Genomic DNA, 25155 nt, shown 5'->3' on the forward strand with positions numbered 1-25155 from the left:
CTTCAATAGGAGGAACAAAGTAAGGAACACTGCCCAAGTCCACAGTGAATAGCTTCTAATAGTAGGCATGGCCCTGAGGCTGTGAGTAATAAGTAACTCACTTGGCTGTGAAAAAGAAAAAATGTGGAGGAGATCGACAGGTTTTGAGAAGAGCCCAAATGGTCAAGGACTACCAATATTGGAAGAGGCTACCCAACAATTCGTAAAGCTGCAAAGTGACATTTTTAGTGTGACATCATGTTAGTTGCTCCATCATCTCCAACTCTTTGCCACCCTATGTGCTGCAGTCCACCAGGCTTCTCTCTCAGTGAAATTCTCCAGACAAGAATGTTGGAGAGGGTTGCCATTCCCTTCTCCAGGGAATCTTTGCAATCCAGGGATCAAACCCGGGTATCCTGAATTGCAGGCAGATTCTTTGCCATCTGAGTCACCAAGGAAGTGCAAGACCAGTGCTGTCTGTCTACGGACTCTGGGTCAAGGACTGACTGACTTTGAGTCCTTTGTCCAAGAGGGTTTGCCATTGGCAACTGATATCAGCCTAAGATCATTTCTCTGTAAATGGACCTTGCATTACCTTCTCAAACATGAAATAAGGTGATGGCTAGAGATCAAGTCCTTCAGAATGCAATTCTGTATTTGTGTTTTAGCAGAAGAATCTGAGACATTGAATAGCTTACTACAAGGAACTTTTAAAATTTTTGACTCTAGGCTGAGAAGTATTCTGCCATTTACAAGCTGCATGACCTGAGCAAGCAACTAGTTTCCAAACAGAAGTATTCAAAATAGTAAAATAAAAGACATAAATAATAGATATAATTAAAATAAAAAGATATAAATAATAGAAATAATTCAAATTCTATTGCAGTAACTAGTTATATTCATTTCTATTATATGAGAACAAAATTATAAAAGAAGGAAGACAGGATGGAAAAAGAGTCATAAGCTGGAATAGTGTCTAAACCTCTAAATTAAACTCTTGCTGCTGCTGCTGCTAAGTCGTTTCAGTCATGTCCAACTCTGTGCGACCCCATAGACAGCAGCCCACCAGGCTCCCTGTCCCTGGGATTCTCCAGGCAAGAGTACTGGAGTCGGGTGCCATTGCCTTCTACTCTTATCACTCCTTAAATCAGTTCAGTTCAGTTCAGTTCAGTCGCTCAGTCGTGTCCAACTCTTTGTGACTCCATGAACTGCAGCACACCAGGCCTCGCTGTTCACCACCAACTCCTGGAGCCTACCCAAACTCATGTCCGTTGAGTCCGTGATGCCATCCAACCATCTCATCCTCTGTTGTCCCCTTCTCCTCCTGACCTCAATCTTTCCCTGCATCAGGGTCTTTTCAAATGAATCAGCTCTTCTCATCATGTGGCCAAAGTATTGGAGTTTCAGCTTCAACATCAGACCTTCCAATGAACACCTAGGACTGATCTCATTTAGGATGGACCTGTTGGATCTCCTTGCAGGCCAAGGGACTCTCAAGAGTCTACTCCAACACCAAGTTCAGAAGCATCAATTCTGTGCTCAGCTTTCCTTATATTCCAACTCTCACCTCCACACATGACCACTGGAAAAACTATAGCTTTGACTAGATGGACCTTTGTGGGCAAAGTAATGTCTCTGCTTTTTGATATGCTATCTAGGTTGGTCATAACTTTCCTTCCAAGGAGTAAGCATCTTTTAATTTCAAGGCTGCAATCACCATCTGCAGTGATTTTGGAGCCGAAAAAAATAAAGTCTGACACTGTTTCCACTGTTTCCCCATCTATTTGCCATGAAGTGGTGGGACCAGATGCCATGATCTTAGTTTTCTGAATGTTGAGCTTTAAGCCAACTTTTTCACTCTCCTCTTTCACTTTCATCAAGAGGTTCTTTAGTTCTTCTTCACTTTCTGCCATAAAGGTGTTATTATCTGCATATCTGAGGTTATTGATGTTTCTCCCACCAACCTTGATTCCAGCTTCTGCTTCATCGAATCCAGCATTTCTCATGATGTACTTTGCATGTAAGTTGAATAAGCACAGTGACAATATACAACCTTGACATACTTCTTTTCCTATTTGGAACCAGTCTGTTGTTCCATGTCCAGTTCTAACTGTTGCTTCCTGGCATGCATATAGGTTTCTCAAGGGGCAGGTCAGGTGGTCTGGTATTCCCATCTCTTTCAGAATTTTCCACAGTGTATTCTGATCCACACCATCCAAGGCTTTGGCATAGTCAATAAAGCAGAAATAGATGTTTTTCGGAACTTTCTTGCTTTTTTGATGATCCAGGGGATGTTGGCAATTTGATCTCTGGTTCTGCCTTTTCTAAAACCAGCTTGAATACCTGGAAGTTCACGCTTCACATATTGCTGAACCCTGGATTGGAGAATTTTGAGCATTACTTTACTAGCGTGTGAAATGAGTGCAATTGTGCGGTACTTTGAGGATTCTTTGGCATTGCCTTTCCTTGGGATTGGAATGAAAACTGACCTTTTCCAGTCCTGTGGCATCTGCTGAGTTTTCCAAATTTGCTGGCATATTGAGTGTAGCACTTTCACGGCATCATCTTTTAGGATTTGCAATAGCTCAACTGGAATTCCATCACCTCCACTAGCTTTGTTTGTAGTGATGCTTCCTAAGGCCCACTTGACTTCACATTCCAGGATGTCTGGCTCTAGGTGAGTGATCACACCATCGTGGTTATCTGGGTCATGAAGATCTTTTTTGTACAGTTCTTCTGTATATTCTTGCCACCTCTTCTTAATATCTTCTGCTTCTGTTAGGTCCATAACCATTTCTGTCCTTTATTGAGTCTATCTTTGTTCCCTTGGTATCTCTAATTTTCTTGAAGAGATCTGTAGTCTTTCCCATTCTATTGTTTTCCTCTATTTCTTTGCACTGATCGCTGAGGAAGGCTTTCTTATCTCTCCTTGCTATTCTTTGGAACTCTGCATTCAAGTAGGTATATTTTTCCTTTTTCTCCTTTGCTTTTTGCTTCTCTTCTTTTCATAGCTATTTATAAGGCCTCCTCAGACAACCATTTTGCTTTTTTGCATTTCTGTTTCTTGAGGATGGTCTTGATCCCTGTCTCCTGTATAATATCACGAACCTCTGCCCATAGTTCATCAGGTACTCTGTCTATCAGATTTAGTCCCTTAAATCTATTTCTTACTTCCACTGTATAATCATAGGGGATTTGATTTAGGTCACATGTGAATGTTTTAGTGGTTTTCCCCACTTTCTTCAATTTCAGTCTGAATCTGGCAATAAGGAGTTCATGATCTGAGCCACATTCTGCTCCCAGTCTTGTTTTTGCTGACTGTGTAGAGCTTCTCTATCTTTAGCTGCAAAGAGTATAATCAATCTGATTTCGGTGTTGACCATCTGGTGATGTCCATGTGTAGCATCTTCTCTTGTGTTGTTGGAAGAGGATGTTTGCTATGACCAATGCATTCTCTTGGCAAAACTATTAGCCTTTGCCCTGCTTCATTCTGTTCTCCAAGGCCAAATTTGACTGTTCCTCCAGATGTTTCTTGACTTCCTACTTTTGCATTCCAGCCCCCCATAATGAAAAGGACATCTTTTTTGGGTGTTAGTTCTAGAAGGTCTTGTAGGTCTTCATAGATCTGTTCAGCTTCTTCAGCATTACTCGTCCGGGCATAGACCTGGATTATTGTGATATTGAATGGTTTGCCTTGGAAACGAACAGAGATCATTCTGTCAATTTTGAGATTGCATCCAAGTACTGCATTTCGGACTCTTTTGTTGACTATGATGGCTACTCCATTTCTTCTAAGGGATTCCTGCCCACAATAGTAGATATTCACCCATTCCAGTCCATTTTAGTTCACTGATTCCTAGAATGTCAACGTTCAGTTTTGCCATCTCCTGTTTGACCACTTCCAATTTGCCTTGATTCATGGACCTAACATTCCAGATTCCTATGCGATATTGTTCTTTACAGCATCAGACCTTGCTTCTATCACCAGTCACATCCACAAGTGGGTGTTGTTTTTGCTTTGTCTCCATCCCTTCATTCTTTCTGGAGTTACTTCTCCACTGATCTCCTGTAGCATATTGGGCACCTACCGACCTGGGGAGTTCCTCTTTCAGTATCCTATCATTTTGCCTTTTCATACTGTTCATGGGGTTCTCAAGGCAAGAATACTGAAGTGGTTTGCCATTCCCTTCTCCAGTGGACCACATTCTGTCAGATCTCTCCACCATGACCCACCCGTCTTGGGTGGCCCCACATGGCATGGCCAAGTTTCATTGAGTTAGACAAGGCTGTGGTCCATGTGATCAGATTGGCTAGTTTTCTGTGATTGTGGTTTCAGTCTGTCTGCCCTCTGATGCCCTCTCTCAGCGGCTACCATCTTCCTTGGGTTTCTCTTACCTTGGACATGGGATATCTCTTCACGGCTGCTCCAGCATAGCCGCCATTCCTGACCTTGGACATGGGGTATATCCTCTCTGCCGCTTACTGCTCCTGTGCCTCCCAACCACTGCTAGCTGCTCCTGCACCACAGTGCATATTTTAGAGGCTGCAGAAAAAAAAAAAAAAAAAAAAAAAGCGGAACAAACAAACCAAAACCTTGGTGGTTAAAACAACAGTCATTTAGGTTATGGTCCTGCATGTTATGTCTGGAGATATGTATAAACCAGCCTGTGCTCACTCAGATGTCTGTGGTTAACTGGAGAATTAGCTGGAAACCAGATGAACTGGGAAGGCTTTCCTCAAGGAGTTGTGATTGGCCAGCTGTCGGCTGGGGCGCCTTGCTCTATTGTATGTGGCCTTTCATCCCCTGGCAGGCTGGCTTCGGCATGTGGTGCGGTGATTGAATGGTTCTAAGAGCAGCAGAAAGTGCAAGTCACAGTGCAGATGTGCTTTTCAGGTCTCAGCTTCCAGCCAATTGCTGTGGTCTCTTGGCCAAAGCTAGTCACATGGTCATCCTAACGCAAGGACAGGAGGAAGAGGCTGTATCTCTGCATGGATAGGGAAGTATTTGTGGTTGTTTTTGCAGGTTAAATAAAATAGTACTTGCTTAATATTACTATGGGCTTCCCTGGTGGCTCAGTGGGAAAGAATCCACCTGCCAATGAAGGAGACGTGGATTTGATCCCTGGGTTGGGAAGATCTCCTGGAGAAGGAAATGACAACTCACTCCAAGTATTCTTGCCTGGGAAATCCCATGGACAGAGGAGATGGTGGGCTACAGTTCATGGGGTCGCAAAAGAGTCGGACATGACTTAGCGAGTAAACAACATTACTATAACTGTAGGTACTAAATGCTCTAAAGTGATTTTTTTTCTCAAGCCACGCGACCCAAACAGACATCATCCTTGAACACTAAGGACCAGTAGCAGAAACATCACCTAAAGCTTGTTAGAAACGCAGACTCTCAGACCCCACCTATGATAGACTTGAATCAGAATCTCCATTTTAACATGATCCCAGGTGATTCATAAGCCCAGTGAAGTTTTAGAAACTCTGTATCTTTTCTCTATTCCTCATAATTCCCTTTTGTAGGTTGCTGTGCTCTCCCGTTGAGTGATAGATCTTTGATTTTTCAAGGTGCCAGAACTGTTTCCTCTGCACAATTGAAACAGAACAAACACAGGTTTAAACAGTAAAACAGGTTGCTTCACAGCATGAATAGCTAGAGAGAGAGAGAGGGTATAACATTTTTCTGCTCAATTGTCCTCTGCCTATAAAAATAGAAATTTAAAATTAAAATAACAGTACATAAATATTAAAGAATATTATTGTATTTAGGAAGAACCATTTAGATTTTAGAACAATTTTTAATGTAGAAACAGCTAGGCATATGAACCAACCTTTTATATTCCTAAGCAGTTGCTTAAAGCTGGACTTTGGTTTTCTGAAGGTTGAAAGATTGATGCCCCAATCCTAAGACCACAAGTTAAATATTTCCAGGAAACATCCAAGTTTTTAGGTACTATTTGGCCTTTATGCAACTAATAAGACCAGTAAAACTTATTACGCATCCGGCATGTGCAGGTCTAAATTTAAAAAATTAAGCATTACTATTGTTTGTTGAATTTCCTTCATTTCAGACCCTAGAAGGGAGGCAAAGGAGTAGGTAGGAGAGGCTAAGCTTTTGACAAGTTTATTTCACCAGGCTGAGGACAGACATGGGCATCTAAAGGGCCCAGAACCTTTCTCAACTTTTGACTTAAAGTGAAGGAATCTGGTTACAGTAACCAACACACTTCTTTAGTTTGCCTTTCACCTCAAGGCTGAACAGTAAAGAGAGAGAAAAATTTTGCATTAAAGCTTAGTGCTGTCATTCTATATGAAATTTGCTTTGGTTATTTACCTTTTTGGAAGAAGGTAACTTCTTTTTTGAAGCTATAACTAGTACTGTTTTCAACATTTATGCTTTCAACATTTATGCCCTGTTCTTGTCAATCAATCAGTCTACCAGTCAGGATTTAACAAATACCTGTTGAGCAGTTACTATATGCAGGCATATCTTAGTCTGTGAATAAGTCTCAGTAATTTCATAAGCAAACAGACATATAACTTTTAGCTCCTGAAAAGCTAGGGAAAGTTAACATAGAAACCCGTGGAATAGAAAATTTGAGGGAAGGGGCCTACCTTATCTAAGGTTAGGCAGTGCTTCCTTGAGGAGGTGATATTTGAGTTGAAACCTGAATAATGAGAAGAAGGCATCCCGTTAAGGCTCCAGAAGATGAGTATTCCACGGAGAAGGAACAGCAAGTGCCAGGCCCTAAGGCCCAAACAAACCTTTGTTCATGAACCTGTGAAACAGCTAACATGCTGGAACTGTGTGATAGGACTGAAGACACACAAGGGGGTTGCTGAACACAAGATACATTTCCTTAAAGGGTCATTGTATCTTTTGATAAATCTTCACAAATGTTCACCAGCATCCTCATCAGCTCTATTTCAAACCTTACAGAGTGATATCACAGGAACTAAAGTAAAGCACTTTAACATATTAAATCAATTTATGCCTTAAAGTTCTATGATATTCTACCACTTTTCGCAATACCTGAAATCAAGGTATCAAAAACCTAAGCCACTTGCCTTAACACAGTTGGTGTTGGTGATAAAAGAGATTTTTCTGCATTCCCTAGATCCATGTATGGGGCAAGTAAGAGGACTGGATGGTGGTAGTGGTTTAGTCACTGAGTCATGTCTGACTCTTTGTGACCTCATGGGCTGTAGCCCGCCAGATTCCTCTGTCTATGAGATTTTTCAGGCAAGAATACTGGAGTGGGTAGCCATTTCCTTCTCCAGGGAATCTTACCAACCCAGGGATCAAACCCAGGTCTCCTGCATTGCAGGTGGATTCTTTACCAACTGAGCCACCAGCCTTTTGGCAACATAAAAGCCGAACTGGATTCTTGTACAATATTCCTTCTCCCCTAAGGTTCATCCAGAGCAGATCCAGCAAAAGAGAAGCTGGGACAATTTAAACTTGCCTCCAAGATTACCCCACTCCTCCCAGCCCCCTTCAACCATCTGTTGCTATTTGCGTAGACAAAGAACGGAACAGGATACCAACCACACACATTCAGAAATCTCATTTTGTATGTGGGAGTCTGGATTCATTAACAAGTTTCTCAAACTCTCCCTACACTTACAACACCAGTCTAAACATAATCCAGTGAAGTCATGAAAATAGGTGATGATCATCTTTGTGATGCTGAGATGGAGAGTCTAAATTCATCATCTGCTACTTCCTAGTAAATGTCTTTGGCTTAAGTAGGTTGTTTTTCAGCATCCTTCAAGTAAATAATACTAATTCCAATATTATATAGTCTCTGCACTGTTCATCTTATTCTGCTGCTGCTGCTGCTGCTTCAGTCATGTCCGACTCTGTGCGACTCCATGGACGGCAGCCAACCAGGCTCCTCTGTCCCTGGGATTCTCCAGGCAAGAATACTGGAGTGGGTTGCCATTTCCTCCTCCAATGCATGCATGCATGCTAAGTCACTTCAATCATATCCGACTCTGTGCGACCCCATGGATAGCAGCCTACCAGGCTCCTCTGTCCACGGGATTCTCCAGGCAATAATACTGGAGTGGGTTGCCATTTCCTTCTCCAGACCCCTCTTATTCTAACCCATTAAATCCCACTTCCTTTAAATGGGCTCTTATTTGCCATACTATTTACTTGCTGCTGCTGCTGCTAAGTCACGTCAGTCGTGTCCGACTCGGTGCAACCCCATAGACAGCAGCCCACCAGGCTCCCCTGTCCCTGGGATTCTCCAGGCAAGAAGACTGGAGTGGGTTGCCATTTCCTTCTCCATTGCGTGAAAGTGAAAAGTGAAAGTGAAGTCGCTCAGTCACGTCCGACTCGTAGCGACCCCATGGACTGCAGCCTACCAGGCTCCTCCATCTATGGGATTTTCCAGGCAAGAGTACTGGAGTGGCTTGCCATTGCCTTCTCCGACCACAAATCTATATCACCACCCAGGGATTCAAAAGCCATGTTTTGTCGGTACTTACTCTGTTTCATTAACTATGCTAAGTATAAGGATGTATAAAATATTCTAGATGATACTCTATTCTTTGAAGTTTTCATTCTTATTGGGGAATCAGTCCCAGAAGTCCACATTAATTCCTCCTTTCTTTGAATTATGACTCATCTAAAAACTAAGTGCTCTGTTAAATGCTGTCTAAAATCGCTCTCTAGTTGTTTCTAAGTCCCCTTCTCTATTTTTTTCCCACATTGCCTAAATGGAAATTTCTCAAAAGCAAACTCCAGATTATATTTCTGGTTTAGTGCTGTGTCCAGATCACAGAGTTGGAATATTCATGTTTAAATTATAGATTTGTCACTTACTAGCACTGTGATCTAGATGGGGAAACAGTGGCTGACTTTATTTTTCTGGGCTCCAGAATCACTGCAGATGGTGATTGCATCTGTATAATTAAAAGACGCTTACTCCTTGGAAGGAAAGTTATGACCAACGTAGACAGCATATTAAAAAGCAGAGACATTACTCTGCCAACAAAGGTCTGTCTAGTCAATGCTATGGTTTTTCCAGTGGTCATGTATGGATGTGACAGTTGGACTATTAAGAAAGCTAAGTGCCAAAGAATTGATGTTTTTGAACTGTGGTGTTGGAGAAGACTCTTGAGAGTCCCTTGAACTGCAAGGAGATCCAACCAGTCCATCCTAAAGGAGATCAGTCCTGGGTGTTCATTGGAAGGACTGATGTTGAAGCTAAAACTTCAATACTTTGGCTACCTGATGCTAAGAGCTGACTCATTTGAAAAGACCCTGATGCTGGGAAAGATTGAGAGCGGGAGACAGAGGATGAGATGGTTGGATGGCGTCAGTGACTCGATGGACATGGGTTTGGGTGGACTCTGGGAGTTGGTGATGGACAGGGAGGCCTGGAGTACTGCAGTTCATGGGGTCACAAAGAGTCGGACACAACTGAGTGACTGAACTGAACTAAACTGAAGCACTGTGATTTTAGGGTACATTTCTTCTGCATATACAGAATGGAAGTTGGTTGGGAGGATTTCTAAGATCCCTTTCAGCTCTGACATTCATAAATCAGTAAATTCTACAGTGCATAACAAGGGTTGGAAAGTGAAGGTGACACTCAATATAAAAGTGTTTACAGTTTATTTCAGAGGCTTTTAGTTCTAACCTGTTTATGTGGTGGATGGTCTTCTAACTGTAAAGCAACTTTGCCCCCCACTTATAGACTGAAACAGAGTAACAAAAATAGTCAAAACAGTGTCTTCAGCTAGGCAGGGATTCTTTTTCAGTCCGTAAAACAAGACAGACAAGAGATATACCTGTTTCTACCTTTATTGGGTCACTGCATCTTACACTGGACATTCAACATTAGCAGTTCAGAATGGTCTTGGAAGAGATGTTGATGGATGTTTGTCAAATCACCAGTTCATAACTGGTGATTGGATGTTAAGAGTTTGGTGCTATGCTTTGGGAGCTGATGTCAAAGGGAGAAGCCCATCTTTCATCAAACCCTCCTGCAGATGGTGAAAGTGAAGTTGCTCCGTTGTATCTGACTCTTTGTGACCCCATGGACTGTAGCCTGCCAGGCTCCTCCATTGGGAGGAAAATCCTCCATGGGATTTTCCAGGCAAGAATATTGGAGTGGGTTGCCATTTTCTTCTCCGGGGGATCTTCCCGACCCAAGAATCTAGTCCCAGTCTCCTGCATTTCAGGCAGACTCTACTATTTGACCCACCAGGGAATCCCATTGCAGATGATAGCCCTCTCTAAACAAACAGTCATCTTGAGTTCCTTTGACCATATGCATAGGTTAACTATGTTCAGGTAGTAATAACCCTGTATAAGAAGTACTCATTTTAAAGACAGGTAATTTTCTGACAAAATTTAATATTGTCTTCTTGATTTCAATATAAATGGTGTTTGGAGGATTTTACAAACATGTTTTTTAATAGAAAAAAATATTTTTAATAGAATTCAATTACTTTCTTTCAGTATAATTGCCTAACGAGAGCTAATGGATACCAACCATTTTACTGTTGTTTTTGTTTTAAACAACTAAATAGTTGCTTCACAAAATAAAATGGGCATATTGCCAAACTTGCCACAGCTCTTTGAGCCCAAAGTTTGTTTCATTATATAATATAGTGAATAGTACATCTCTTCCATAATTGTTATGAACATTGCAAAGGCTTCAGAAATCTTTTTGAGATCCAAGTGTACCACTCAGGATATTATTCAACCCATGGGAAAGCGAACGACTTTTTACTTTGATGGTTTTGCTCTTCCAGAATCCCTGAGGGCCAAAAAGGAAAAGCAGTGCCTTGTGACTTTGGTGACGTGGATATAGTAAGACTGAATTTGGGTCTCCAGTTCCAGAATTCTGTCTACTCTGTTTCCATTGCCACCTAGAACATCATCTCAGCTCTCATATGCATTTTTGATGTATGAAGTAAACTACATGGCATTTACCACCCACCTAACTGCAGTGGTGTCAGGAGGGTTAAAATGAAACACATTTTAAAAGCCTTCTAGAAATTTTTGATGTTCTGTAAAAAGACAACAACTCCTGAACTGGTTCTTTTCTGCAGCAGGGAGTGTTCCTCTTCCTGTAGCCTGCTGGTAAGAAATGAGGCAAGGTTTTCCATCCCACTGTTTTAGGAACAGATAAGGGCTGAATTTCATGTTAAAGTAATAGTCAGAATGTCAGGGAATGATTGTGTTTTGATTCTGAGATTTAGCTACTGTCTTAATCTTGGGGATTATTTTTCATTCATTTAATATTTTTTAAACAGCCCAAGGATAAATGTATACACTATAAGGACCTGAGTTTTCATCTTCAGTAATGGGATTACTGTTCTTGTTTTATGGAACAGCTTTTAAAAATAAACTTGCCCATACTTACTAGTTTTAGAGTCTCTTTCTATACCTGGGAGGTATTTTCATTATTTTTGTCATTTTTCTAGCATTCAGCAGTTATCATTTCCTTCTTGGGCAATGGGCTATTTCCCAACAGAGTGGGAGATGTTTTAGAGTGGAATAAAGCTTTAGTGTTCTGAAGTTTACTAGCTGTTTTTTTCCTTGGATTACCGCAGCCCTGGTACCTACCTCTAGTGCTGAACCATGATTTACCTTCTGTGAATTGTGATACAGTCAGCTGCTTGCCTTACCGGGTAGTTAAGTAAGGAAAAGATAGACTATTTGAGAGTCACTCCCAGATAATTGCAATATGGAGGTATAGTCCTTACTTACTTTCATTCTTTATTATTATTATTTTATTTTTTATCAAGTGTGGTATCAAGAGAGGCAGCCAAAAAATTACTTGATTAGACTTAATTATTCACAATGAACTTAACAATTATTAATGTCTTGCCACTGTTGCATTATCATTTGTATTTTAAAGTAAATCACATATCTGTTAACCTTTTACTCCTAAACATTTTTAGTATATATCTCAAAAATAAGCTTTTAAATAACCATAATACCATTATCATACCTTTGCAAATGACTGCAAAATACTTTGCAAATGTAATTCCTTAAAATTACTGATAAACAGTCCATATTCAGGTATCTCCTATTATCCTTCAAATTTTCTTTCTTTTTTTTTTTTGAAGTAGATTTGTTTGAATCAGGATCCAAACCACGTCTCCACATTTCATTCCATTAGGGAGGTGATATCTTTGAGGGAGAAGGTGAGAATAACCACAGGAATTCCTCTAAGCAGCTGAAGCAACTGGAATGTGCCAACATCAATATTCATTCAATTCATTTTTTTTTTAATGTGTCAGCCACTGTGGCAGATACAAAGATAAAATGGCATGGTAGATTCTTTGACATGCTCACATATAAAAATGAATAAAAGAAACAATATAAGTTCAAAACTGATGTAATATGGAAAAATTCAGAAACCTACCAAGTAAACATTTTCCATGGTTAAACAGAATGGAAGGGACTCTCAAACAAGAAAATGTGACTTGAATTGAAAGAGTTTGGTGATTCCATGTAGTGGAGGAGTAGGGGAGATGGCACAAGAGAAAACATATTAAGATGATTCTCCAGGCATGACTGGAGGTGAGGACGTCTTGGAGGCAGTCTGGCTGGTGGGAACAGAAATACTCCCAGGGAAGTATTAATGGGATAAAATACAGATGCTGGGAAAAGTGCATGTAGAGATGAAGTGGAAGAAGTATTTTAGAACCAACCAGTGATATCTTTGACTATGTTTCTTTACTGAAGAGCATATTTAAAATAATTTGTAGTATATAATGAATTTGTTAAATTTATGCAGATTAACTGCAACCAAGGATAGCTGTGGACTTTATTTTTATAAGCGTATAATTGTTGTTCATTTGTGTCTTTAACTCTTTGCAACCTCATGGACTGCAGCATGCCAGGCTCCTCTGTCCTCCACTATCTCCCAGAGTTTGCTCAAATTCACGTCCATTGAGTGGATCGGTGATACTATCTAACCATCTCATCCTCTGCATATGATAGTGGACTTTTAAAAAATCTGTCTTTTCTAAATATAAAAGGCTATACATTCTAAATCCTGATAATTGTGGCAGAGTTTATTGCTTATGAATGTGTGTATACATGCACTGGTAGGCTCTGATGAATGATAAAATGCAAAATCACCAGTGGTGGGTAATATTAATGTTAAGTTCTGTGTTTACTATGACTGTAGTTAATCAATATCTTATTTCTGCAAACACGTTTCACAGACTGGCTCTGACACAGTAGGTAATCTATACTCTAGGAAAAGCTATAGCTCTTCTGACAGTGCTCTGCATTTTCTAGTTTACTTTTTTGAAAGGTGTTAACAGGTTTCAGAGAAGATAGGATATTCCACTTGGAAGCAGCAACAGAACTAATCACGATTTCATATGTGATCGTCTCTTTTAAACGTGATGTTTGAGACATTCCTGGTATGTGTAGAATTTCACAGAACCACTTTATCAAAACAGTTTATCCCCCACTCCCCCCACTCCCTCCAACCCCACCTCCCAGGCGAAGTAAATATCATCTGAGAAGCAAGCTTCATTCTCTTCTTTCTACTACCAGGCTTAAAAAAATAGTTGTAGCCACCAAGTCAAACTCAGCGCAGGTCACTGTCAGGAAAATGCCCAGTGACTAAAACTAAGTGTTCTTCCCTAAGCCCCTCATTTTCTGTTATATGAAAACAGACCCATGAATGGGTACGTGTGTTCTGAAACTGGAGGGAGACCGTGCCTTCTGCAGCTCACACCGCACGTAGCCACTTCTCTGAACGCCAGTGAACCTATTTACCATTGTCATAGTAACACACAATCCGGGCCCACGTCGCCAGCATCGCGAGAGGCAATTGTTCCCTTGCCTGGGCGGCGGTGCTCCCGGCCGGCTTCTGCCGCCCCCATGCTCCGGCGGCTTCAGGCGGCGCGCGCGCAGCGCAGAGGGGGCGGTGGCCCCACGCGCCTCCCGGTCCCCGCGCAGCCGCGCTTCCCCCGCAGCATCCCGGCCGCTGAGCGCGTTACCATGACGATCGGAAATGCGTGTCAGGCTAGATGGCTTGCCACTGCCGCTGGTCCGTTTTCCAAGACCGAGTCACTTTCGCTAGTTCCTCCCGCATGTGGGAGATTCTCTCACCACTTGGTGCCAATCAGTGTCCAAATTCCACAAGCATCCGGGGCCCCCTGGTGATCCCAGCGCGGGTTGGGGAGCCAGGGCTGCTTCCCCGCCTGTGGCAACTGCAACCGGCGAAGGAGAATACCGCTTCCTATGTCGTTATCGTGCTCAGCCGCCTGCCCTTCCAAACGCCATTGAAGGGCACATCATGTGGGGATAGGCGAAGCTGGGGACCACTCCTAACAGGTGGAAAACTCTGGTTCTTGAAAATGACAAATGGGTGCCCGTCCCGCTACTGCGCTAGGGCCGCATCTTTCTCCCGTCTCCTTAGCATGTTCCCAGATCTAACTGCACATCATCGTCTCCTGTGTAGTGTTGGGGTTTGACTTTTATTAGATTCCAGAGCTACAATCCATCACCCCCAGTTTCTGCTATAATGGAGCCGGTATCAGGCCTGGGAATCTTCAGTTAGAGGCAGATCACCTCAGGTTGATTCTCAGGAAATTTGGGGAATAATTGCCTAGATCTTGTCTCTGTCGTTTCATTTCTAACTTTTCGTCTTATTTCTCTTTCCTCTGGCTTGCCTGCTGTCTCTCAAATTCAATTCTTTTCTCTCCCCACGCTCTTCTCCCCACCCCTCTCCCTCTCTCCCTCCCTTCCTCCCACGTTTCTCTTTCTCACTCCTCTAACCCCACACTCCACCTCCTTGTGTGCCAGGCACTTTCCTACAAGCTTCGAAGGTAAGGATCTCTGCCTCCATATAGCGTTGGTGGTCTATCAGTGACTTCTCTCTTGCAGTTCTCCACACATGACAGCTCTGTTCTTTCTTCTCTCCCTTCTTCCCTTCCTCCTTTCACTCTCTTCCTTCTTTCCTTCTTTTTCTTTTCTATTAGTGAATTTATATATATACTTCTTAGCACTCCCACACGTCACATAGGATTAAAAAGATGCTGGCATCTACCTCGGTTTTGAAGGCACAGATTCCTCCCATCATAACTTAGAGGACCTCTTTAGACCACAGGTGGCCAGGTAGAAGGAGAATGATCCCCCCCACCACCACTTTTTTTTTTTTTTCTTTCTTTTTTGCTAATTGCTTGAGGTTTGCCTTTTGTAGAGCTCAGGGTGAAAAATAAGTCAGGTTATTCTCAGTAACATGAGAAGCATTCTAGTTTTCAGAATGTTTAACATCCTCTTTATTATACTTGATTCCCTTAAAGCTGCAATTAAAGATGACTCTCCAGTCAAAAGAAAGGCATATAAATACGGGCGTGAATTAAAAGAGAAAATGCAGAATAACCTCTCTGAATTAATTCCCTCTGGCTATTGAGGCTGCTGTCTCACACAAAGATACCATGAATTGTTAGATTTACCTGTTGCAGAGTTTCAGTTATAGCCATGTGACACATGAATACAAAGACCTAGTGAGAACCTCTTTTCAAAGTTAAAGAATTTGCTTTGCTCTGGAGGAGTCCACAAAGATGCTCCCTTCATTCCGAGCTGCTCAGAGCAGTGTGAGGCATTGTCACATGTCTGGGCTTCGAGTCATATGCTGTGTCTGAAGGCAGCTGCCTCCATGCTGAGCTCACTTCCTTAGCCTTCCTGTGAATTTGAAGTTGAGGACTGCAATCATCCTGACCTCTGACTGCTCCAGGGGCGAAGCCCCTACTTAAAATATTAACTGATTTAAATATTTCATGTTAATAGCCAACCTGTTGGTGCTTCCTTGGTGACTCAGTAGATAAGAATCCACCTGCAATGCAGGAGACCTGGGTTCCATTCCTGGGTTGGGAAGATCCCCTGGAGCATGGCAATCCACCCCAGTATTCTTGCCTGGAAAATCCCATGGACAGAGGAGCCTGCAGGCTACAATTCATGGGGTCGCAAAGAATCAGACACAATTGATGCAGCTTAGCTCTCACCACAGCCAATCAGTTGGCCAATCGGCAGCTGTTTATTAAAGAGCCTTCTGTGCACAAAGGAATGGGCTGCCTAGGAGTCATGAGAAATTTTAAAAATAATTTTAAAAGTAAGATGTTAACCTGTGGATGTCAGGAAGACTGACTTATAAGAAAAGAGAGCTCAATTCTTTGCTTAGTTTCCCAGAAGGCTTAGAATAAAATCTCCATTTCTCAGCATGACCTCGATGCCCCCAATCAGCTGCATCTTGCTTACCTCCCTCACCTCATCTTTCATCACTATCCCCCTTGTTGACTTTATTTCAGCCTCACTTCTTCCTTTGATTCCCCCCCCATATGCCAATCTGCACTGTTTTAGGAAGAGCCATGTCCTTGTCATTCAACTCCCCACTTGGCAGGCTTTCTCTGAGAAGTCTTCTTGACACTCAATCTAAAAAAGGTACCAGATAATTTTCATACCACCCTGTTTTAATGATCTGCCATGGCACATGCTACTATTAGATATTTTCCTATTTATGTACATTTCTCCCTATCTCCCATTAAAATATAAGCTTCATGAAAACAGGTCTTAGATGTTTCATCTGGAAGAATGCAAGTTATCAAAAATGTGTTCATTAAATACTTGTCAAATGAATAAATGAATAAAAAGCAGTCTGTGTTCATTGCTAAGTGAGGGATTCAAATATTAAACACCCATGTTTCCAGAAACAGGAGAATTCACTCTGGGCTGAAGAATTGGTTAGAAAGGATGGGTCACTTGACTTGGATGCTGTAGGTATGCAGAATGTAGAGCTTCAGAAAGAAGGATGGGTTTGTTTCAGTAAGGAAGAATTTGGCAATTAAATGATACAATCCATTTTGTTCCCAAACCAGTTGGATGAGTCCCTTAACCTCAGTTTCCACTTCTGATCTTTGAGGTTGCTTGCTGTTCTAAATCTGTGGTTCTTAAAGTGTTTTTGGATATTTTTTTCCTCATCACTTTTTCTTTATTTTTTTTTTAATTGAAGTATAGTTGACTTAGGACTGCTCTGGTAGCACTAGTGATGAAGAACCTGCCTGCCAATGCAGGAGGCATAAGAGATGTGAGTTTGATCCCTGGGTCAGGAAGATCCCCTGGACGAGGGCATCATAACCCACTCCAGTATTCTTGCCTGGAGAATTCCATGGACAGAGGAGCCTGGCAGGCTACAGTTCATGGGTCATAAAGAGCTGGATATGACTGAAACAACTTAGCACACAGCACACACATAATTGATTTACAAGACCATGTAAATTTCAGGTGTGCGGCATAGCCATTCTATGCTGCTGCTGCTAAGTTGCTTCGGTCGTGTCCGACTCTGTGCGATCCCATAAACGGCAGCCCACTAGGCTTCCCTGTCCCTGGGATTCTCCAGGAAAGAACACTGGAGTGGGTTGCCGTTTCCTTCTCCAGTGCATGAAAGTGGAAAGTGAAAGTGAAGTTGCTCAGTCGTGTCCGACTCTAGCCACCCCATGGACTGCAGCCTACCAGGCTCCTCCGTCCATGGGATTTTCCAGGCAAAAGTACTGGAGTGGGGTGCCATTGCCTTCTCCTATATATATATACTTTTTCAGATTTTTTTCTCTTATAGGTTATTACATACACATAGCATTACATGGTATGGTTCCCTGTGCTATGTGGTAGGTCCTTGTTGGTTATCTATTTGATACATAAGAGTGCGTATACGACTGAAGCGACTTAGCAGCAGCAGCAGTGCGTATATATTAATCCCAGCCTCCTAGTTTATTCCCCCTCCCCGGGAACTTTCTATGGCGTTTGCTACAACAAGAACAGTGTCAGAGAGAACAGGTTTAAATAACTGACTCCTCTGCAGTATGAGACGGGGAAAAACATCTTTCCCTTCATTCGTAAGGAAGATAGTTTTGGCTGATTAATCAAGACATTAGATACTGTTTTGCTGTATTCTGTAGAAGCAATGTTGAGAATTTAGATTGAATATTCATGTTATAAGTGCTACATGAGTTTGGAATGCTTATAGATTCACAGAATTTGAGAGCTAAAAAGGACTTCAGAGATCATTTAAACTCTGCAGCCCATCCTCCATAACATTTATAATTTTACAGCTTAAACTACCAAGGCCCAGAGGAATAAAGTGATTGGCTCACAGTTACATTGGTAGCTGGTAGACAAACTGAGATTATCCACCTGTCCACCCTGACTCCCAGTCCAGTGCTCTCTGTATTGAATTTAAGTGAGCTTCATGCATTTGGCCATGTTCAGTTCAGTTCAGTTCAGTTCAGTCGCTCAGTCGTGTCCGACTCTTTGCGACCCCATGAATTGCAGCACTCCAGGCCTCCCTGTCCATCACCATCTCCCGGAGTTCACTCAAACTCACGTCCATTGAGTCGGTGATGCCATCCAGCCATCTCATCCTCTGTCGTCCCCTTTTCCTCCTGCCCCCAATCCCTCCCAGCATTAGAGTCTTTTCCAACGAGTCAATTCTTTGCATGAGGTGGCCAAAGGACTGGAGTTTCAGCTTTAGCATCATTCCTTCTAAAGAACACCCGGGGTTGATCTCCTTTAGAATGGCCATGTTACATAAGCATTAAAAAATCTGGAAGCAATGACTAGGCATACTTATAGGAGAAACTCCATCATCAATTTTCTATTCAAAGTTGCAGTGGTAAAAGTGAGAAGTACACTTTGAAGGAACATGCTGGCATTTGAAAGCATATAAAGCAATATTCATCATCCCTTTTAAGAGTATGCGGGGTACAAGTTAAGAAACGGGGATGCTATTGTTTTACTTCCCCCATATATTTTCTACATTATTCAAAAACTGCCATGCTGAAATAATAACACCTCCTTCCCAATTTTTTATCCTTGAACTGGCAGTACACAGAACTTGGAAATTTATTATTTTGACTAATGAGTTTAGCTTTGCTCTTGCAAAGTGAGTGTCAAATGTCATTCTTTCTATCGTCCAGCAGATGGCAACTCTAGTCTTCCTGTCATTTTATCTGCTTCTACAGTCAGATTTTGTCCTCCTCCAACCCCATCCCCCTTGCCTTTCCTTCAGTTCATCTTTGTGTGTTGCTAAGGGTTATAGGGACATGTGCCTCTATTCCTTTTCTTTTGGAATTACCACCTTTAGCATTTGACACTAATGGGCAAGCTAAATGTGCCCAGAAATAACAAAAATCACAAATTACCAACAGTTTAATTTTTTTTAATAGGAAAAAGAAGATGAAGTTAGAGATTCTAAAATAAGATATACCACAGAAAACTTTCCATTTAAGGAAACAAAGTAACTTCTTAAAAAGGAAAAAAAAAAAGTCAATTTCTTCAGATCTATCTTTTAAAGGAGGATAGTTTTGATTAGATTCTCTTTTGCTATTGGTTAAAAAGTTATAAATATCTCCAAAATAACACCCTACAGAGAAATTGGACCAGATTTCTCATGACTACATGTTTCTAGTCTCCAGCAGTCTTGTCGCTTCCATTTTCCCCTCCCATTTACACACACCCTTTCATTCAGTAATCAAAACTGATGAATCTAGCTTCCTTGTATCTTTCCATTTTAGAAGTCTGGTTTCTCTCTCCCTGGATGTTCCTAAGGCATTGCTGATACAGATCTTGATTTATCTCCTTGCAATTTCTGTCCCTATTCCCACCCTTTCCCCTACTGCATAGATCATAAAGCCTCTTACAGGACTGAGGAAGTTAAAGCACATGCTGCTGTCTGTTTATGAGTCTGAGCACAGCTATAAGAAATCAACAGAATAGCAGCTACTCTTTTGTTTAAGGTAGACATTAATCAGAGGCATGATCAAACTGGTTCTATCACTGGTTCCTCATTGGAAGATTTCCAGATTACGTCTCCTGCCAAGAGTGTTGCTGGAATTAGAATACCTGAGCGGGGACAGAGGATGGACACAGAAGGGGTGTCGTTTGCAAAATGGATTTGATGGTCTGCAAATGCTTCATGGAGGGATCTCTTGCTAGCTCATCCTCTTCCAAAGAAACTAAACATTGTCTTCTCCAAAGTTGAAGGAAACCTGTTACCTTGATGCACCAAAAACCAGACAGAAGGCTCAAGTCTAATGGAAGGACAATAACATGCCTCTTGTTGAAAAAAAAAAAAAAATGCATTTTTAGCTTCAGTGAGTACATACTCCTTAATTATTAATGTCATTACATGAGAATATGAGCTAACGCTGCAAGTACAATCCTTGGGAACAACTGGTACTTGTGCAAATCCAAGTACATTATTCACTGACAGCTTCTAATGAAGGCAGGGGAGCTTACTCAAACCAACAAATAATTAGCAGTGACAATAGAAGTATAAGCAGGGCTTTAATTAATTAATTCTCTAACTGTCTATCCTGGTGTCTTGTCAGCACCCTTGTTGGACTTTCACTGCAACATATGCCCAAGACTTGCTTCTTTCAACTTTCATGATCACTTGTCCACATACTTGGCATGGGCAGCCATCTGCACTAGAAGTCACCCTCCCTCCTATGTGGATATGTGGGTTCATCCTTTTATTACTCCCTCTGTTTCATCACACTTATGATGCCAGGAAATGTTTACTTGCTGATATAGATCCCTTATCTGGCATCCACTCTTGGATGCATTTCACAGTTAATATGATAGGAAATGATCAATGGGTAATTCTGGAGAGAAGAGAACTCTCTGAAATCTCCATTTCACTCTTTGTGACAGCAGACTCTTAGCTGTCTCTGTCCCCTGTCTCACCCACATCTCCATCCCAGCAATCAGAAAGCAGAGGATTGCTTTTTTTTTTATTTTTTCATTCTGTACCTTTCTCAGGAAAGGATGATCAATTCCTTATTAAAGTCCCAATATCCATTCTGTCTTTTCTCTTCCCTAAAGAGGAGGCAACAACTGGAAACTTTGTCAATTTCAGGTTGTGTGAGCTTAAAGTGAGATGCTCCTTTGTGTGTTGCAGGGACGTGCCTGTCTATGAGGGGGATGGTGGGTCTGGGAGGCTAGACTGAAACCACTGAGCAGAAGGAACAGAGTAGATGGGGAAAGGTTGGGAACAATCAACTGGAGAAATGCTTAGCCCCAAGAATCAGCACTAGTGGCTGTGGGTTGGGGGTGGGTCAGCATTGATCTTACTACAGAGACTCTTAAGCTCTTTCCCAAAGTGCTTTGTTGGTGTGGGCAGCCCTGGTTTGTAGGAATTGATTGTGATCAGAATTTTAATCAGATCCTGCTTAGGAGTCCTGCCTCTGAGAATGACTAGGTGAAGATACAATCTCATTGTGTGTATGCGTGTGTGTATATTTAATGTATATGCTTACACGTATATGCGTAGATGCTGTTGACATTCTTTCTGTGATATTCCTTCTGAATCCCTTGCATATCATGAAAGAAAGAATTCTCCAGGCAAGAATACTGGAGTGGGTTGCCATTTCCTTCTCCAGGAGATCTTCCTGACCCAGGGATTGAACCCAGGTCTCCTATACTGCAGGCAGATTCTTTACCATCTGAGCCACCAGGGAAGCCCTTGTATATCGTAGTTCCTCTAAATGTTTGTGGAAAGTTACAGAGAATCACACAAAACCCATTTGCTCCTGTCAATACAGTGTGAACCGGGTACCCGCTGATTTCCTTTTACCGTGTATTGGATAGGTGTTTATCTTGTCATATGCGTGAGTAACCAACCCAAGGAGAATATATACCAGGGAGGCATTCCTATTTTGGAGAAGTCATGTTTCTTTCAGGAAACAAGATATATATGTTATCAACAATAAGAGAATTCTTCACAGTATGGAAGCAAATGACAGGGTGATAAAGATTGAGAAGAGATGGGGAAGAGTACCATTGCACTACTCTTCTCTCTCTGTTTCTCTCTCCCATATAGTGAATAGGAAAGCTGTATAGATTATTTCAGGATTAAAGGCCATGTAGACATTAGATGGGCAGAGACAAGCTCAAAAAAGCAAGCACAGGGGAACGAGAAAGTCATCATACGATCACAGAGAATGTTGGGGACAGATGGGCTGGCCTGAAATGCAAGGGCCTGTGAGGGCAGTGAGGGGCGAGGAGGAACAAGTTAGGACAAGTGCCCCTCCAAACTCATCTGTGCTTCCCTCCTGACAGCTGGTAAGGTGAATTCTCTAGACACATGCTTTTATTCCCTATTTGACTTTACCTGCCTAGACGTAGATGGTGTGTGCTCAGTCACTTCAACCATGTCTGACTCTTTGAGACCCTGTGGACTGTAGCCAGTCAGGCTCCTCTGGCCATGGGATTCTTCAGGCAGGCATACTGAAGGGGGTTTCCATTTCCTCTTTTAGGGCATCTTCCCCACTCAACCCATGTCTCTTATGTCTCCTGCACTGGGAGGTGAATTCTTTACTACTAGCGCCACCTGGGAAGCCCAGATATCCTTTGGAAAGCCAGAGGAATTGTCCACACTGCTAGATAAAGCTAAGAATTATTTTTAGCCAGCACAGTTCCCTAACTGGCATTAACGGCTCTTTTTAAATGCCTCTACCCCACCCCTGCTTCCCTAGTGGCTCAGACAGTAAAGAATCTGCCTAAGGTGCAGGAGACGGAGGTTTGATCCCTGGGTCAGGAAGATCCCCTGGAGGAGGAAATGGCAAGCCAGTCCAGTATTCTTGCCTGAAAAATCCCGGGGACAGAGGAGCCTGGTGGGCTACATTTCATGGGGTGGCAGAGTTGGACAGGACTGAGCAACTAACACTTTCACTTTCAACACCCACCTCTACTCCCTTACTCCCCACTCCCACTTGTATTTTCAAGGTGTCCTGTCTCCCTTTGACTTCCCTGGACCTGGTCCCTTCCTGCCAGAACCACAACAGCTGGCAGACCTCTTCAGTTTGGTTGGATTTTTCATTAAAAGCTCTTCTTGTGGCCGTTCCACTAGTGGCCTTGTACCAGCAGTTAATTTATTCTGAATTTGTTGTGAACTACCTCATGCCAAGCAAAGTGCCAAAAGAATTATATGTCTGAGCTCTCTTAATCTTTATAGTAGTCCTTGAAAGTATATCCACTTAATGCATACTTAAAGAACATGTATTATATGATAAGATGTGTGAGAATGTAGCATCAAACAGCAAAGACATGGACCCTGCCCACAGATAAAGTCTGTTCACTGAAAGCATAATTCTAGTGGCAGAGATTAAGTCTTGAGGAGGGAATAAAATTTGTTATGAATTTGAAACTTGCATCTAAATATTTCTGACCCCAAAGTTATCATCATTTTTTTAAATTCCTCTATTGCATCTGCCGGTTTTTGTTTGTTTGTTTGTTTTTAAGCACAATTGATTTAAAGTGGGTTTTCAGCAATGGTTCTTTTGAAGGCAAGCTAACAATCAGACCCCTTAAGCTAAAGTGGTTCTTATGTGACAGATTATCACATAAAATAATGACATCTTTTCTTCGATGACCTGTTCTGCTCTCGATGGAGAGTTAAGCCCTTCAGAAGTTGCCTTCCAGGGTCTCCATAGGTCCAGGGGGCCATTGCCACCAAGTGACGTGTTGCTCATTACTACATTTAGTACTATAGCGAAGTCTCTGCCACTGTCTCTATTAAAACTTGCTCCCGGCTAGCATTTTCCCCCTGGGTCAGTAATGAGTTAGAGGAATGAATGTGGAAATGAGATTTGTTCTCACCAGTGGAGTGAATTATGTCTTGTTGGGGCCCCCAGGCTAATATTTCAAATTTGCCACAAGGTACTTCATCAAAATTTCTATTTGGGTTCCAAAAGGACCACACATGCCTATTAGCAAATTCAACGCATGCCTTTAAACCTTTTTTTTTAAGTTCCTTCCTGCGGCTCTGTCCACTGAAGACTTTCAGAATTAGCAGTGTGAGAAAATGGTCCATTTCCACGGACCAGTGAAGGGCACACAGAAGTGCAGCCGCTTTATCTAACACGTCTGAGTCTGTGACAGCTGAGGCGAATCAAATGTTCTGCCACAGCTGTGAGTGCCACACACCGTAGGCTTGCATCCTCCATCCTCACCACGGGCATTCAGGACCATACCAGACACACTCGAGGGGCAGGGTTTCGCTTGCTGCTTTTTCAATCCACGTGCCTCAGTTTGGTTGCTAAGGTTCATTTTAACATGAGTGAGATTGGTGGATTTAAATACTCACCAATTGTGGAACTCCCCTGGCGACCCAGTGGCTAAGACCCAGAGTTGCCAATGCAGGGGGCACGGATTCCATCCCTGGTCAAGGGACTTAAAAGAAAACTCTCCAATTGGGCATGCAGCATTCCAAAGAAGCCAGTTGCAGAACTGGGTCTTTTAGGAAGTTGGGCTGTACATCAAGCTATAGTTTTCCCATAGTAGAGATACCCAGAAGTCCTAGATGGTTGGTTAGTGGACCATAGCTACTGGTTATCTTCACAGGTCTTCGCTATGGTGGAAAAGGTGGAGAAGGGATTTTGCCCAATGTCCACTCTGCTCCCATCCATCTCAACTCCCCTACCACTTTTGCTGTCTCCCACATAAAGAGTTGTATTTCAGAGCAATGGTGACCTTATTTTTTGATGTCAAAGACTAAAAGAATAGAGACATCCCTACCCTGTGATATTACAAGGATTGGAATCTGCATATCTACACCCCTCTCTTCTCTCTGCTAAGTTGCTCAGTCATGTCTGACTCTTTGCGACCCTACAGACCTTTGCAGGACTGTACCCTGCCAGGCTCCTCTGTCCATGGGGATTCTCCAGGGAAGAATCTGGAGTGGGTTGCCATGCTCTCCTCCAGGAGACCATCCCAACCCAGGGATCTAACCCACGTCTCTCACATCTCCTGGACTGGCAGGCAGATGGGTTCTTTACCACTAGCGCCACCTAGGAAACCCCACTGTAGATAACCCTACAGGCTGAATATGGACTGACTTGAGAAAAGAGGAAATGTCCCCATTTTCTTTCTTAGTCTCCTTTACATTCAGAGTATCAAGAGCTGCTGTCTTCCAAAGATCTTGGTATAAATTGTTATAGATTACACCCTGCCTGGACCTGGAAAAAAGGTGGCTTCCCTAATGATATTCCAATTATGCTTGTTGAGTCAAATGTTCTATCATTTTTTTTAAGCTGTGTATACTCCCGATTTGTGGTTCTGTTCTCTTATAGAGATACACCAAGCAGGAGTACATTTGCTGCTGGAGACAGGTTCATTTT

At 42.2% G+C, this 25155-nt stretch overlaps 1 protein-coding gene across 5 annotated transcripts in view; it reads left to right on the top strand.

The window, feature by feature from the left end:
• CTNNA2 (catenin alpha 2) overlaps nucleotides 1-25155 on the top strand; it is a 1366346-nt gene that overhangs the window by 965057 nt on the left and 376134 nt on the right. The gene's annotated exons all lie outside the window — the stretch shown is intronic.

This window comes from Bos grunniens, chromosome 11, assembly GCF_055505025.1.
Source record: "Bos grunniens cultivar Pamir isolate PY7600 chromosome 11, Bosgru_T2T1.0, whole genome shotgun sequence".
Taxonomy (NCBI): domain Eukaryota; kingdom Metazoa; phylum Chordata; class Mammalia; order Artiodactyla; family Bovidae; genus Bos; species Bos grunniens.